This window comes from Abramis brama (assembly GCF_963993115.1).
Source record: "Abramis brama genome assembly, chromosome: 2".
Lineage (NCBI taxonomy): Eukaryota > Metazoa > Chordata > Actinopteri > Cypriniformes > Leuciscidae > Abramis > Abramis brama.
Genome location: NC_139964.1, coordinates 12,451,455 through 12,464,786, shown reverse-complemented (window position 1 = coordinate 12,464,786; position 13,332 = coordinate 12,451,455). Strand labels below are relative to the sequence as shown.

Sequence of the window (13,332 nt, the reverse complement as noted above, 5' to 3'; positions counted from 1 at the left end):
TAAAATTGGTGGTATAGATATAGTTGAACACCGTCATTAGAACTCTATAACCGCAAAAAAATGTGTTATTAAAATATTTTTTTACAAATTTCTATCTTTTCTATTATGGAGAATGTTTAAATACTAATTAAAAACAATTGTTGGCAGTCTGTGTTATTATTGGTCTACGTTTCCAACTGTATTTGATTCTTTGCAAAGTACCCCCTGACCGACCACCAATCATTTGAGATAGAAATAAAAGCTATGACTATGATATAGTGATGTGCCATCATTATGAGATTTATTAAACAAAAGCATTTCCAATAATAAACATTAGCAATAAACATTTGCAATAATAAACAACGTATCATTACCAATAACTGATCGTGCAGTTCAATTACCCCTTAACTGGCCCCAAACATGTTTGATAAAAGAATATACAATGTGTATATATACATATAATTGTATTATATAATATACAATTATAATAAAAGATAGGATCATAAGATGCGCAATATATTGGGTTTTTTCCACTTAATGAAGTTTTGTTTTGTAAATCGTGAGACATGATTTTTACCACTTCATTAAGTTTTGCTTTGTAGAAAGCATTTATTTAAAGCGAATTTCGTTTTGTAAAAATTGTATCTTAATTTTAATAAATGTTTCATCAACCAATTGCATGTATTTAAAACATAAAAAGCAAATAGGCTATATAATAACCGATTAGTTTTGTCATTTGACTCACGTCATAACCGTCACACCAATTCTGAAACCGGCACACCCCATAACGGATGGATAAGCACACGCGGGCAGCAGGGATTGTCTGTCAGAGAGAGTTGGAAGTGAGTAAAACATTATAATGAAAAAGCAGCTGCCTGTTGTGGTTTGGCAACGATGGTTACAAATACAAAGGGCTTTTGTAATGTCATAACAAGATGATCATTGGCTGTTGCTCGTCGCGACGTGACACCACAGGCTATCGAGTCGGCCGACAATTCCAGATATTTGGCATGCTAGATATTTTTCTGGCGTCGGCGACGCGTCGGCGATGTGTCAGCGAGGGTTTTTGATGCGTCATTAAGTATTTCACACTTAAAGATTGGCGAGCGCGGATCACCCGCAGATTTGCACGCGATTACAGCCCGACCTGTCGGCGAGCTCGTTAACTTGCAAATCGGGCTTAAATCGGGCTTAAAATCCTGTAGCGTAAACTAGGCATTACTTGTAATGCGTTTCCTTACTCATAACATCAAAAAGTAATCTGATTAGGTAATGCACATTACTTGTAGTTAATTACTTGTTAGATCAAAAAGTAATCTGATTAGGTAATGCATGTTACTTGTAACAAATTACTTTACATGTAACATCAAAAAGTAATCTGAATGCGTTATGCATGTTACTTGTAATGCATTACATCCAACACTGATCATTTCAGATGAGATTGAAAAAACGTATCGCTAGGTTTTGTCAGAGGAGGGCTATGATAGGAATGTGCATGTCCATCTTGAACATAATCAGAATTATCAGCTAATAAGGGTAAATCTCCATACTCTGGTGCACTGGAGGAGCATCTGAGTGGTTTCCACAGTTGTAGCTGACAGGCTGTAGAAAATTCTGATGGAATCACGTCCTCATGTTCTGATATCAAAGATACGCGAAGTGCAACTTGTATGAAGTTGTATGAAGCCTTTGCAATATTTTGCATTTATATTTTTTGTATATATTTTATAGTTTTCACATGATTTGATATAATTATATTGATTAGTTTGTTAAATTCACATACTTTATCTGTTTGATTATTGTCTTATATTTAATATAGTATATCTTAAGTTTAAACCAACCGCATGCTGTCCACTCAAGTGGACATCTGAAGATCTCTTTGAAAAATTTGTAAAAAAATAAAATAAAAATCAATTCTTGTTTTTCATGCCCTAAGAGCAATAAAAACACATAGGAAAAAAATCCTGACTGAGGTTATCATAATTCATGCATGAAAGGGTTAAGTAAAAATCGATCTTTACAACTTTTACTTGCAATAGAGTAATATTTGACCAGTAGTCTGTACTTTCACTTAAGTAAGGAAGTTGTGTACTTTGTCCACCTCTATACAACAGGAGGAAACGAGAGGGAAAGAGAGCAAGAGAGATGATGACGGGTGAGCAATCCAGAAAGCTCAGCTCCCTCGAGTCACATTCGCAACCAAACACCCGAAACACAAGAACAATCACACACTTAAGTTATCAGTTTTCTCTGTTTTTTGGGCAAACAATCCAGTTCGTTTCTCTGTTTGTGTTGTGGAGAGCACCAAAGGTTTCTATTTACAACGTATTTTTGCAGAGTTGAACATTGTAGCCAATCACAAACATCTGTTGATTTCTTGAACGCAATGGCCAGAGGTGGAAAGTCCAGGGGTCAGAAAGTAAAAGTCCTGCCATATATTTATTCCACCCATGAACTCACACAGCAAAAACTCCAGTTTTAAATGAACTCTCCTGGGAGTTTATTTGGCTCCAGACTCAAGAGTGTTAAAGTTAATGAGATAATTTAGTGATTGATTGAGTGATGATTGAGCATTATTGAAGACACCTGATGTTAACAAGCAGAATCACCAAAGGAGAAAATCTCTTTTTTTAAGTTGCCATTATGGTGATCAGTGTTGGCTTTAGTTGGGCTCTTGAACCTTAAACTAATATCGTTAGATTTTGTTTGGCTGTTCTATCAGTGTTATAACTCTCAGATGAACAAAGAGAAAAGCTGGTCAGGTCATTTTGGTTGTGTTTCGACATAATCATCTTTTGACTTGAATCACAAAGCTCATTCAGAGAGTTAGGTTTACCTTGCTGATTACAGTCTATGATTCTACCGTATACTCTTATCAATATAATCAGCATTTTCAAAATAATCCAAAAGATTTCTTTAAAGTTGTCCTGATCAAAACACTTTGAAAAGTTTTTTTTTTTTTTTTGGACACACTGACACCAAGAATCAGCCTGTGATTCTCAACAATGGTGACAATAATAAAGCATGTTGCAGTGCATTCTGGGTACCACCAATCAAAACTCATTCATGGCTCCCATCATGCATTGCGGTATGAATAAATTATGATCTGAATTGTCTTACTAATTTCCTTTCCCTAATTGAATATTCTTTTTGTCACCATTGTTGAGATTCATACACTGATTCTTGATGTCTGTGTGTGCCTTAAAGAAAGATTTTTTTTTTATATCAGAACAACTTTTAAGAAATCATTTGGATTATAATGACAAATCTGGATATTATTCTGTAGAATCACTGTGATGCTGTTATGACCAATATACATTTAAGTCAGAGATTAGACTCTAAATGAGTTCAGTGATTCAGGTTAAATGATGATTATGTTAAAATATAACCAACACCTGTTCACCTTTTCTCTTTGTTCATCTGACTGTTATAACTCAGATACAGCAGCCAAACAAAATCTAAAGTTAAACATTTAAAGGTCAACTGCCCAACTAAATCAAACACGATATCCATAATGGTAACTAAAATTGTGATTTTTCTCCTTCAGTGATTCTGCTTGTTAACATCAGGTGTCTTCAATAATGGTCAATCATCACTCAATCAATCACTTAATTATCTCATTAACTTTAACACTCTTGAGTCTGGAGCCAAATAAACTCCCAGGAGAGTTCATTTAAAACTGGAGTTTTTGCTGTGTGAGTTCATGGGTGGAATAAAAATATGGCAGGACTTTTACTTTCTGACCCCTGGACTTTCCACCTCTGGCAATGGCCAATCACAGGTGTTTAACTCAACACTGAACAAAACTCTGAGTTCTTCACAAATCCTCTCATTATAACAAACAGTTTTGTAGATAATAGATCCATTGTGCGGTCAGCTTCATTGATTATAAGGGAACTTGGTAGATGCATGCATTTTGTGTGAAGCTGCTTTGAACCGATAAGTACTGTGAAAAGCGCTATACAAATGAATATGAATTAAATTGAACTCTGTGAGATCATGATGAACTGAGATGTGACAGCTTTATAGTGTTATAAAGGGAACTTTGCCTAATACAACATGCATGCTTTTCTGGTCAAATTAACAGTGGTTTGTGAACGTAGACGCTTTAATAACAAAAATTACAAAAATTCTAGGAAATCTATTGATATGGGTTTTTAAATTGAAAGTGCATTCCCTTAGCCTTACCCTGGAGTTGGTTCACCCTCCATGTATGATCAGAAAATTCATATTTAAAGGAGAACTCAGGTCAATTTTAACATTGAGCTCATTTTTTTGTACATTTGGAGTGCTGTCAATACAGAGAACAACGACAAAAATCGGTGTTGCCTACACCGCGTTATTTTATGCACAGGTCATGTGAGTGATTCCTTCAGAGTGAACACGGGTCAATCTGACTGCAGTAGATGTGAAAGATATGAATAAAAATGATAATAATTCAGCCAGCGCTCATACCTGTATTTACATCCTGTTTTCGGTCGAAGTCCATAGTAATCGATTGTCGAGTTCACGCGCATAGGTTTAGTACATATGATCACGCGCGTGAACTCGACAATCGATTACTATGTACTTCGACCGAAAACAGGATGTAAATACAGGTATGAGCGCTGGCTGAATTATTATCATTTTTTTTCATATCTTTCACATCTACTGCAGTCAGATTCACCCATGTTCACTCTGAAGGAATCACTCACATTGGCTGTGCACTTGTAATGACACTTCAAGGATGTAAAGAGGCTAAAAGCAGGTTTAAACATTGCCCCATTGAAGTCAACAGGGTGCAAATTTTAAAAATAGAATAACTCGGTGTAGGCAACACCAATTTTTGTCGTTGTTCTCTGTATTGACAGCACTCCAAATGTACAAAAAAATGAGCTCAATGTTAAAATTGACCGGAGTTCTCCTTTAACATATTACACAAAACTGAATTTGAAACAAAATTATACTTATAAATGCAAAGTTCTGTCATAAAACTCTAGGCCTATAGGTCTTTAACTCAATCTTCTAGCAATCACATCATTCTCTATAGGGGACAGCTGATTGGTTCCTGCTTTATCAAGCCAATGAGCTCGCGGCTCAACCTTAAAATACTGGTCAGCATTTTCTTGCAGCGCTTTCAGACACCCTCCTTTCCCAGCTCCACCTGTATATATTTACAGGTATATATAACATATTTCAAATCAGCATTTCAGGTTTGTCCACACAATTAGCCTGTGCAGTCTTGAACGCGCATCTCAGAACTGTTTCTATGGAAATCTGAGCTTCTAACAGTATAGGATCATTTTTGTGCCTTTAAAATTTAACGTAACTTTTCAAGAAATGAATGAAAATATAAATTGAAACTTAAAAAATGTCCCCTGAGTTTTCGTTCGCCATTCAGGCACATAACTCTTGTGGGGGCGGGGCTAACAGTGGTGTGTTCTCATTGGCTACTGAGTTTTTGATTGACAGATTCTTGACCTAGAAGTGAAGACGTAAGTGTTGTGTTTACATGTGAGCGTCTGTAAGCGGCTTCCTATTTCATTTTAGTGATATAAAGTTAGGAGTCTTGTTTTTTAATTGTATCTGTATATATCTTCTACTGCTACTATGTCAGCATATGTTTTTCAGGAGCAGTATTTGTCTGCGCGAGAGAGAATGAATGTCTAGAGGTATAATTGTAGTACATTAAAATACTGTATAATAACGAATAATGTCCAATGCTTTCAGATAATATTTGTTTGTTCCTGATAATGTTAAATGTTATTTGTTTTATGCATTGTAGGCTTTGATTAGATTGTTATATAACAATTTGAAGAGAATACTAGTGTCATATACATGTGTGGGATATTTTCAGCCATCAAGAAAGTCTCACTCTAACCTGCTAATCAAAGTTAGCAATCCTGGCTACCCAGCTACCCATTGTTAGCACATGTACTTACACCATCACAATAAATGATCACTTAATTCTGAAGAATTCAAACAATATGAAAATTGCAACCAGATGGTGTCTTGCTTTCAGATGGTACAGACCTTCAAGGATATTTCATTATATTCTTTATTGTCACTTTAAGTATGAAAGTGAAAGTCTTGGATGTTGTGACAGTCCAACCTCAGTATTCTCATAATACACATATAGTACTAAAAATGCACAAGTACATAATATACTAAATTTGTGTAAAATTCATATAGATTTTTATATTATGCAATGATCATTTGAACAGTTCTTGTTATAGTAAATGTAACAAAGCAGTGCCTGGGTATATTGTAATGAAGTATACACTTAAAGTCCAACCGAAAAAATGAAAATTCTCTCATTCTTTACTCACCTTCATGCCATTCCAGATGTACTATAGGCTATGACTTTCTTTCTTCACATTAACACAAACAAAGATTTTTCAGAAAAATATTCCATCTCCATGAATCCATATACAGGTAGATTGTAGCCCATGTGCGTATGACAGTTGGTTAGAAGCGATGGTTAAAACAGTTTATTAGTATTTTTATTATCTATTGCTTTACTTCCGAAGACATTGATTCATCTACTGGGATTGTATTAATAACCCATTACAGTCACTGTGTGGGGTTTTTAAAGTGTCAACTTGTAAATGCCCATTAATTTACATTATTACATGGCTTGGTTGAATTCTAATGTAGAATGCGGTCTGTTATTTCTCGATAACAGACCGCTGCTAAGTATAACACACCGTTGCCATGAAAAATGGAGGGTTGCTATGGACGCAGGATTCTAACCGTAGGAACGGACTATTTTCTTTAGCGGAAGCAATACAAACGTTTTTAAATCAATAAACTCCTTTTTAAATCAATATTTTGTGTCAAATTATTGATTTATTTGGTAGGTAGCCATGTAATAAGCGGTTGTTATAGCGAATACAACCCCTTCAGGCTGATTCAAGACCGACCCCTCTGCTTCGCGTCAGGGTCCTGATTAGCCTGTCGGGGTTGTATTCGCTATAACAACCGCCTCGCTCTACATTATCCCTTACTTACTGTATGGACTCACAGCTGGATTCTCTTTGTGTTTATCTAAAGAAAGAAAGTCAGATGCATTGGAATAGCGTGAGGGTGGGTAAAAGATGAGAGAATTATTATTTTTGGGTGGACTATCCCCTTAACATTAATATGCTGTCGGTGAGGTAATATCCAATATCAGCGTAGACTTATAAGAATAAAGTTCAACCTCTTGTGTACTTGTGAACTGTTTTTTTTTTTTTTAACTAGTGCTCCAAATAAATTAAAATATTTGCATTATATCCGGCGTCTGAAGATCAAGATCCCAGTCATTGAAAAGTGATGTGTCATGTGTCTGAAGAAAGTAAGATTTCTGTCTGATAGGGACAGTGAATCTCTGGCAATACACCACTCCATCCTCTGTGTCAGCATCATCATTTTGTTTATGGAAAAGTTGCTCAACTCCCTGCAAAATGAGAAAGGAGAAGTATTATACTAGTCTAACAATACAAACTGCACATAACAAACTGAAGACTTAAACTATTCATTTTAAACAAATTAATTAATTTATCGATTAGCCTGTTTGAAAAGGATTTTCAAAACTAGATAAAAGGTATTAAAAATGCCACACAAGATAAGAATTCTATTATTAATTACTGAACCTACTTATGTTCTAAGGTTTTGTACCTATGAAAAAGCAAACATTATTTAATAGAAGAAAGACTGTGTAATTGTATGCAGATAAGGTTGTGTATTGGGCTAAATAAAGTCAACAGTGCTGTATAATGTTGTGGGCTCTCAATGAGCTCTAAAATATCTCTCCACCTTTTTAACAAAAACAAATGACTGACTTACCGCAAGTCTCCAGCATCTCCATTATCCTGATAATGACGATTGATGATAATGATGATATTATTCGTCTGTGCTATTTCTAGGAACTCATCTCAACCATGTAGTGTAGCAGTAGATAAATACAGATAAAATTAAAAGACAAAACTCCTAACTTTATATCACTAAAATGAAATACGAAGTCGCTTACAGATGCTCACATGTAAACAACACTGATGTCTTCACTTCCAGGTCAAGAATCTGTCAATCAAAAACTCAGTAGCCAATGAGAACACACCACTGTTAGCCCCGCCCCCACGAGAGTTATGTGCCAGAATGGTGAACGAAAACGATACTCGGTTACTCACGTAACCTCGGTTCTCTCTAGAGAGGGAACGAGTATTGCGTAAGGAACTTACGCTACGGGAAAAGTCATCTTTTCTCGAGATACTGAAGCCAAAAATTATCCTAATTTTTCATATTTTGTCAACGCAGTGCAGCAGGCGGCACAGCAGAGCTAGAGCAGGCAATACTGCGTGCTCATTGGCTGCCGCGCGGCAACTGCTTAAGCCTACCAGTGAGCCCCGCGTGACGTCACGCCCAATGAGGGCGCGCGCGCCCTCGCGCGTCACAGCCCGCCAGAAGGGGCGGCGTCAGAGCGTATATAAACAGGGCTCGGAGGCTTAACTCTCTGGTTTCTGTCGAATGAAGCGACATGAGCTCGGGGCGCAAGCACGGCAGGGAACGCAATACTCGTTCCCTCTCTAGAGAGAACCGAGGTTACGTGAGTAACCAAGTATCGTTCTCTTACGAGAGGTTCTCTCGTATTGCGTAAGGAACTTACGCTACGGGAACCCTTTGTCAACGCCGTGCGCGCCATGCATCCACACACAACTCCAGGGGGGGGAGCCCGGGGAGTGAAGAGTGGGGAGAGAGGTGGCCAGCAATGCGGGCCAACACATGTACATAAGCACCCATAGGGAGAAACAGAGCGTCACAGCCGGTCTGTATATAAGAGCTTTCCCTGAAAGTGCGGCTCGACCAGGAAAGTCAAATCTAATATCCAGCCTGCGAAAGAGCAGTGCATGAACATGATTTTAGACTGCGAGAAGTTTAGCCTGCAGGGCGGGAACTTCCAGGTTATAAAACCTAACAAATGTAGACGGGGCGGCCCAGCCCGCTGCCGTACAAATGTCATGAATGGAAATCCCACTGGACCATGCCCACGATGAGGCAACGCCTCTGGTGGAATGAGCCCGTATGCCCAGAGGGCACTGCAGGTTTTTGGACGCATATGCTGTCGCGATAGCATCCACTATCCATCTGGATAACGTCTGTTTCGAGGCGGCGAGACCCTTGGTGCGCCCACCAAACGAAACAAAGAGCTGCTCTGAGAGCCTGAAGGCTGCAGAGCGCGTAATATAAAGCCTTAACGCCCTGACAGGGCAAAGGAGATTATTATCGACCTCGTTGGCTGCCGGCGGCAGGGCTGAGAGGGAAATAACCTGTGCTCTGAAAGGAGTACCCAACACTTTAGGGACATAGCCATGTCTGGGTTTGAGAATGACTAACGAGTCGTTAGGTCCGAACTCGAGACACGACGCGCTAACTGATAGCGCATGTAAGTCACCCACGCGTTTTACTGAGGCAAGGGCCAGCAGAAAAACGGTTTTGAAAGTGAGGTATTTGAGACCCACAGAGTCTAGCGGCTCGAAGGGAAAAGCTTTAAGGGCCTCCAGGACCAAAGACAGATCCCATATCGGAACCGAAGGCGGGCGCGGAGGGTTCAGCCTCCTGGCGCCTCGCAGGAAACGGGTAACGAGTTCGTTTCTTCCAAGTGCGCGGCCGCGCGCCGAGTTGGCGAACGCAGCAATCGCCGCAACATACACCTTGAGCGTGGAGGGGGACCTGCCCGCGTCCAAGAGCTCTTGGAGGAAGTTCAGAACCTGTGGAACCTCACAGGACTGAGAGTTCAAACTCTTCCCTGTACACCATTTATTAAACACTGACCATTTAGACGCATAGAGCCGCCTCGTCGAGGGGGCTCTGGACTGCGAGATCGTGTTAACTACCCCTTCTGGCAGATCAACGAATATTCGTTGATTACCCACGCATGCAGAGACCAATGCTCTGGATGGGGATGCAGAATTGATCCTCGGGCTTGAGAGAGAAGGTCTCTCCTCACCGGGATCGGCCACGGGGCTGTGTCTGACATGTTCACCAGCTCCGGGAACCAAGGTTGGTTCTCCCAGTGCGGGGCTATGAGGAGCACTGCGCAGCGCGTTTCCCTGATCTTCGCTAATACCTGAGGCAGCATAGAGATCGGGGGGAAAGCGTACAACGGGACCCTGGGCCAGGCCTGGGCCAGCGCGTCCTTGCTCTTCGAAAATAACCTTTTGCACTGAGCGTTCTCGCTTGTGGCAAAAAGGTCCAATTTCGCTTCGCCGAAGCGGAGCCACAACGTCTGTATCGTCTGGCTGTGTAACGCCCATTCCCCTGGGGGAACATTGTCCCTGGACAGTCTGTCCGGGCCGTCGTTCAGGTGCCCGGGCACGTGCGCGGCTCTCAGCGAGCGCAGCGAGCCCTGAGCCCAGACCAGAAGGCGTTCTGTTAGAGCGCGCAGGGCTCTGGATCTGAGTCCGCCCTGGCGGTTCACGTAGGACACCACTGACATGTTGTCTGAGCGAACTAACACGTGGTGTCCCCGCAAGTATGGGAGAAAATGCTTCAAAGCTTTCTCGACCGCTAACATCTCCAGACAGTTTATGTGGAGGTCCCGCTCTGGGCCCGACCAGGGGCCGCAGATTGGTCTGCCCTCGTAAAGCGCTCCCCAACCCATGTTGGACGCGTCTGTCGAGACCACTTTGCGGTGTGAGATGGCTCCCATTGTCACTCCCTGACGGTACCATTCGGGCGCTAACCAGGGCTGCAGGGCTGAGACACAGACCTGAGTCACGCTGATTCGAACGCTGCCCGAAACCCACGCTCCGCGGGGTACTTTCGATTTCAGCCAGCATTGTAGCGGGCGCATACGAAGTAAACCCAGCCGTAGGACCGCTGCGGCTGATGCCATATGGCCTAACAGCCTTTGGAAGCGTTTCAGAGGGAGGTATCTGCCCTTCTGGACGGATGCGGCGAGGTGTCGAACACAGCGCGCGCGCTGTTCTGACAGCCTGGCAGTCATCGCCACCGAGTCCAGTTCTATTCCCAGGAAGGAAATAAACTGACTGGGGATAAGTGAGCTCTTGTCCCAGTTCACCGAAAGACCCAGGCTTTCCAGATGACTGAGAAGCGCTATCTTGTGAGAGATGAGTTCCTCTTTCGACTGCGCTAGAATGAGCCAATCGTCCAGATAGTTCAGGATTCGCATGCCCTGTTTTCTCAGGGGAGCGAGAGCTGAGTCCATGCACTTCGTAAATGTGCGGGGTGCTATGGACAGGCCGAACGGCAGAACGGTATATTGATACACCTGGCCGTCGAAGGCGAATCTCAAGAATGGCCTGTGACGGGGTATAATCTGGATTTGAAAATACGCGTCTTTTAGATCGAGAGATATAAACCAGTCCCTCGGGCGAACTAGCGCGAGGATCTGCCTGGTCGTAAGCATTTTGAACGGCCGTCTCATGAGGGCTCTGTTCAAATGTCTCAGATCTAATATGGGTCTGAGCCCGCCGTCCTTCTTGGGCACGAGGAAATAACGGCTGTAAAAGCCCGCCTCGGTCAGAGAAGGGGGGACTCTCTCTATCGCCTTTTTTCGCAGCAGCTTCGCTATCTCTGCATGCAGCAGATGGGCCGCTTCTGCGTTCACTTTCGTTTCGGTCCGGGCTATAAAGCGCGGAGGCCGACGACTGAACTGTAGCGAATAGCCCTGTATTACCGTGTCCAGCACCCATGTCGACACACCCGGAATAGCCTTCCATGCATTCGCACTCATAGCTAGGGGTCGAATGGCCTCTGAGTCCCGTCCGTCGCATAGCATGGGACGAGGAATCTGCAGTGGCGGGCGCGCACTGCGCGCTGAGACAGTGCCGCGAGACGGGGGCTCGCTGATAGCAGTGACCGGCCGAACTGCGCCGGGAGAGCGTGCGTGAGTGTTTACAACAGAGTGTGAACGCGGGGGAGCGGGCACAGGACTCTTTATTAAAACACGGCCGGTGGCGGTGGCGATATTTGAACCACGAATGTGTGAGACAGAGCGAGCAGTGTGTAGTTGTGAGCACTCGTGAGCGGGCACATTTCCTACACTTATTACTCGAGCGGCAAGAGCGCGCTTTAAGCGAGTGTGCTCTGTGGGGTAAACAGGGGTCTTTGTGCTTGTGTGTAGAAATGAACACTGGGTTGTGGGCATATTCATTACACTCATAACACTGTCGGCCTGAGCCGAACGGCCAGATATTATGCTCATCTTGTGATTTATCTGGGTCGCCGTAAAAACGGCGTTTGAGTGCAGGCGAGTGAGTCGACAGACTGGCTCGTTGGCTGCTGAAAACACTACTGCAGTAGCCTTTTTTAAGGGGACTGGCAGAGGATGACAGATGAGTTTTGACGGCGGTCCGGCCGCAGCGGGACCCGCCCGTCTTTTCCTCCCGACGAGTGCTAGGAGGACTTCGCAGGCTCGGGCTTCAGCGAGACTCGAGGCCGAGGCCCTCGCGGGGGCGGCGGCCTGCGCTGGCTGGATGAGCGGGACCTAGGACGGCCGCGCTGGCGCTGCTGTGTGGTCGGAGGGCGGGAAGTGCGCTGGTTAGAACTGCGTGCAGGAGGCTCTGTGCTAGAGCGGCCTGCAGCGGAGCTCGAGCGGCGAGGCAGGAAGAGGCTCATAGCCTGTGATGCCTTCTGCACCTCCGTAAACCGGTCCACGAGGCCACTCACTGCTGGTCCGAAGAGGCCGGTGGGGGAGAGCGGGGCGTTAAGGAAGACGGACCGCTCTGATTCTCCCATATCGGCTAGCGTCAGCCACAGGTGGCGCTCTGTGACGGTGAGCGAGGCCATTGAGCGACCGATAGCTTGTGCAGCTACCTTGGTAGCGCGGAGAGAAAGATCTGTCGCGCTGCGCAGGTCGGTCAAGGTGGTCTGGTCGGGGCCCTTCTCGTCCAGCTGGCGGAGGAGGTCGGCCTGAAGGACCTGAAGGACCGCCATAGTGTGCAGGGCTGAAGCGGCCTGTCCGTTAGCCGAGAAGGCGCGGTGGACGAACGCCGAAGTAGTCCTGCAGGCCTTGGACGGGAGGGCAGACTTTGAGCGCCATCTCGCGGATGGGGGGCAAAGGTGAGCTGCGACCGCCTGTTCGACCGGAGGGATGTTGTTGTATCCCTTCTCCGCGGCTCTGTCCACCTGGGAGAGAGCAGCTGAGGCTGAAGAGCGGAGCCTGGCCGAAACCGGAGCGTTCCACGCTTTGGAGAGTTCCTCGTGGAGCTCGGGCAGAAAAGGCGCTGGTCTGGAGGCTGTAGACTGGCGGCGGTTGGGCAGGAAGCATCCATCGAGCCTGTTCGGTGGAGGCACCGCAGGCGGGGACCACTCGAGGCCTAAGCACTCGACTGCCGTTGTGAGGAGGCGGAGAAGCTCGGCGTCCACACCGGT

General features: G+C 44.0%; 1 protein-coding gene across 2 annotated transcripts in view; it reads left to right on the top strand.

The window, feature by feature from the left end:
* Nucleotides 1-13,332, top strand: part of LOC311077665 (polymeric immunoglobulin receptor-like) — a 60,848-nt gene that overhangs the window by 8,675 nt on the left and 38,841 nt on the right. The gene's annotated exons all lie outside the window — the stretch shown is intronic.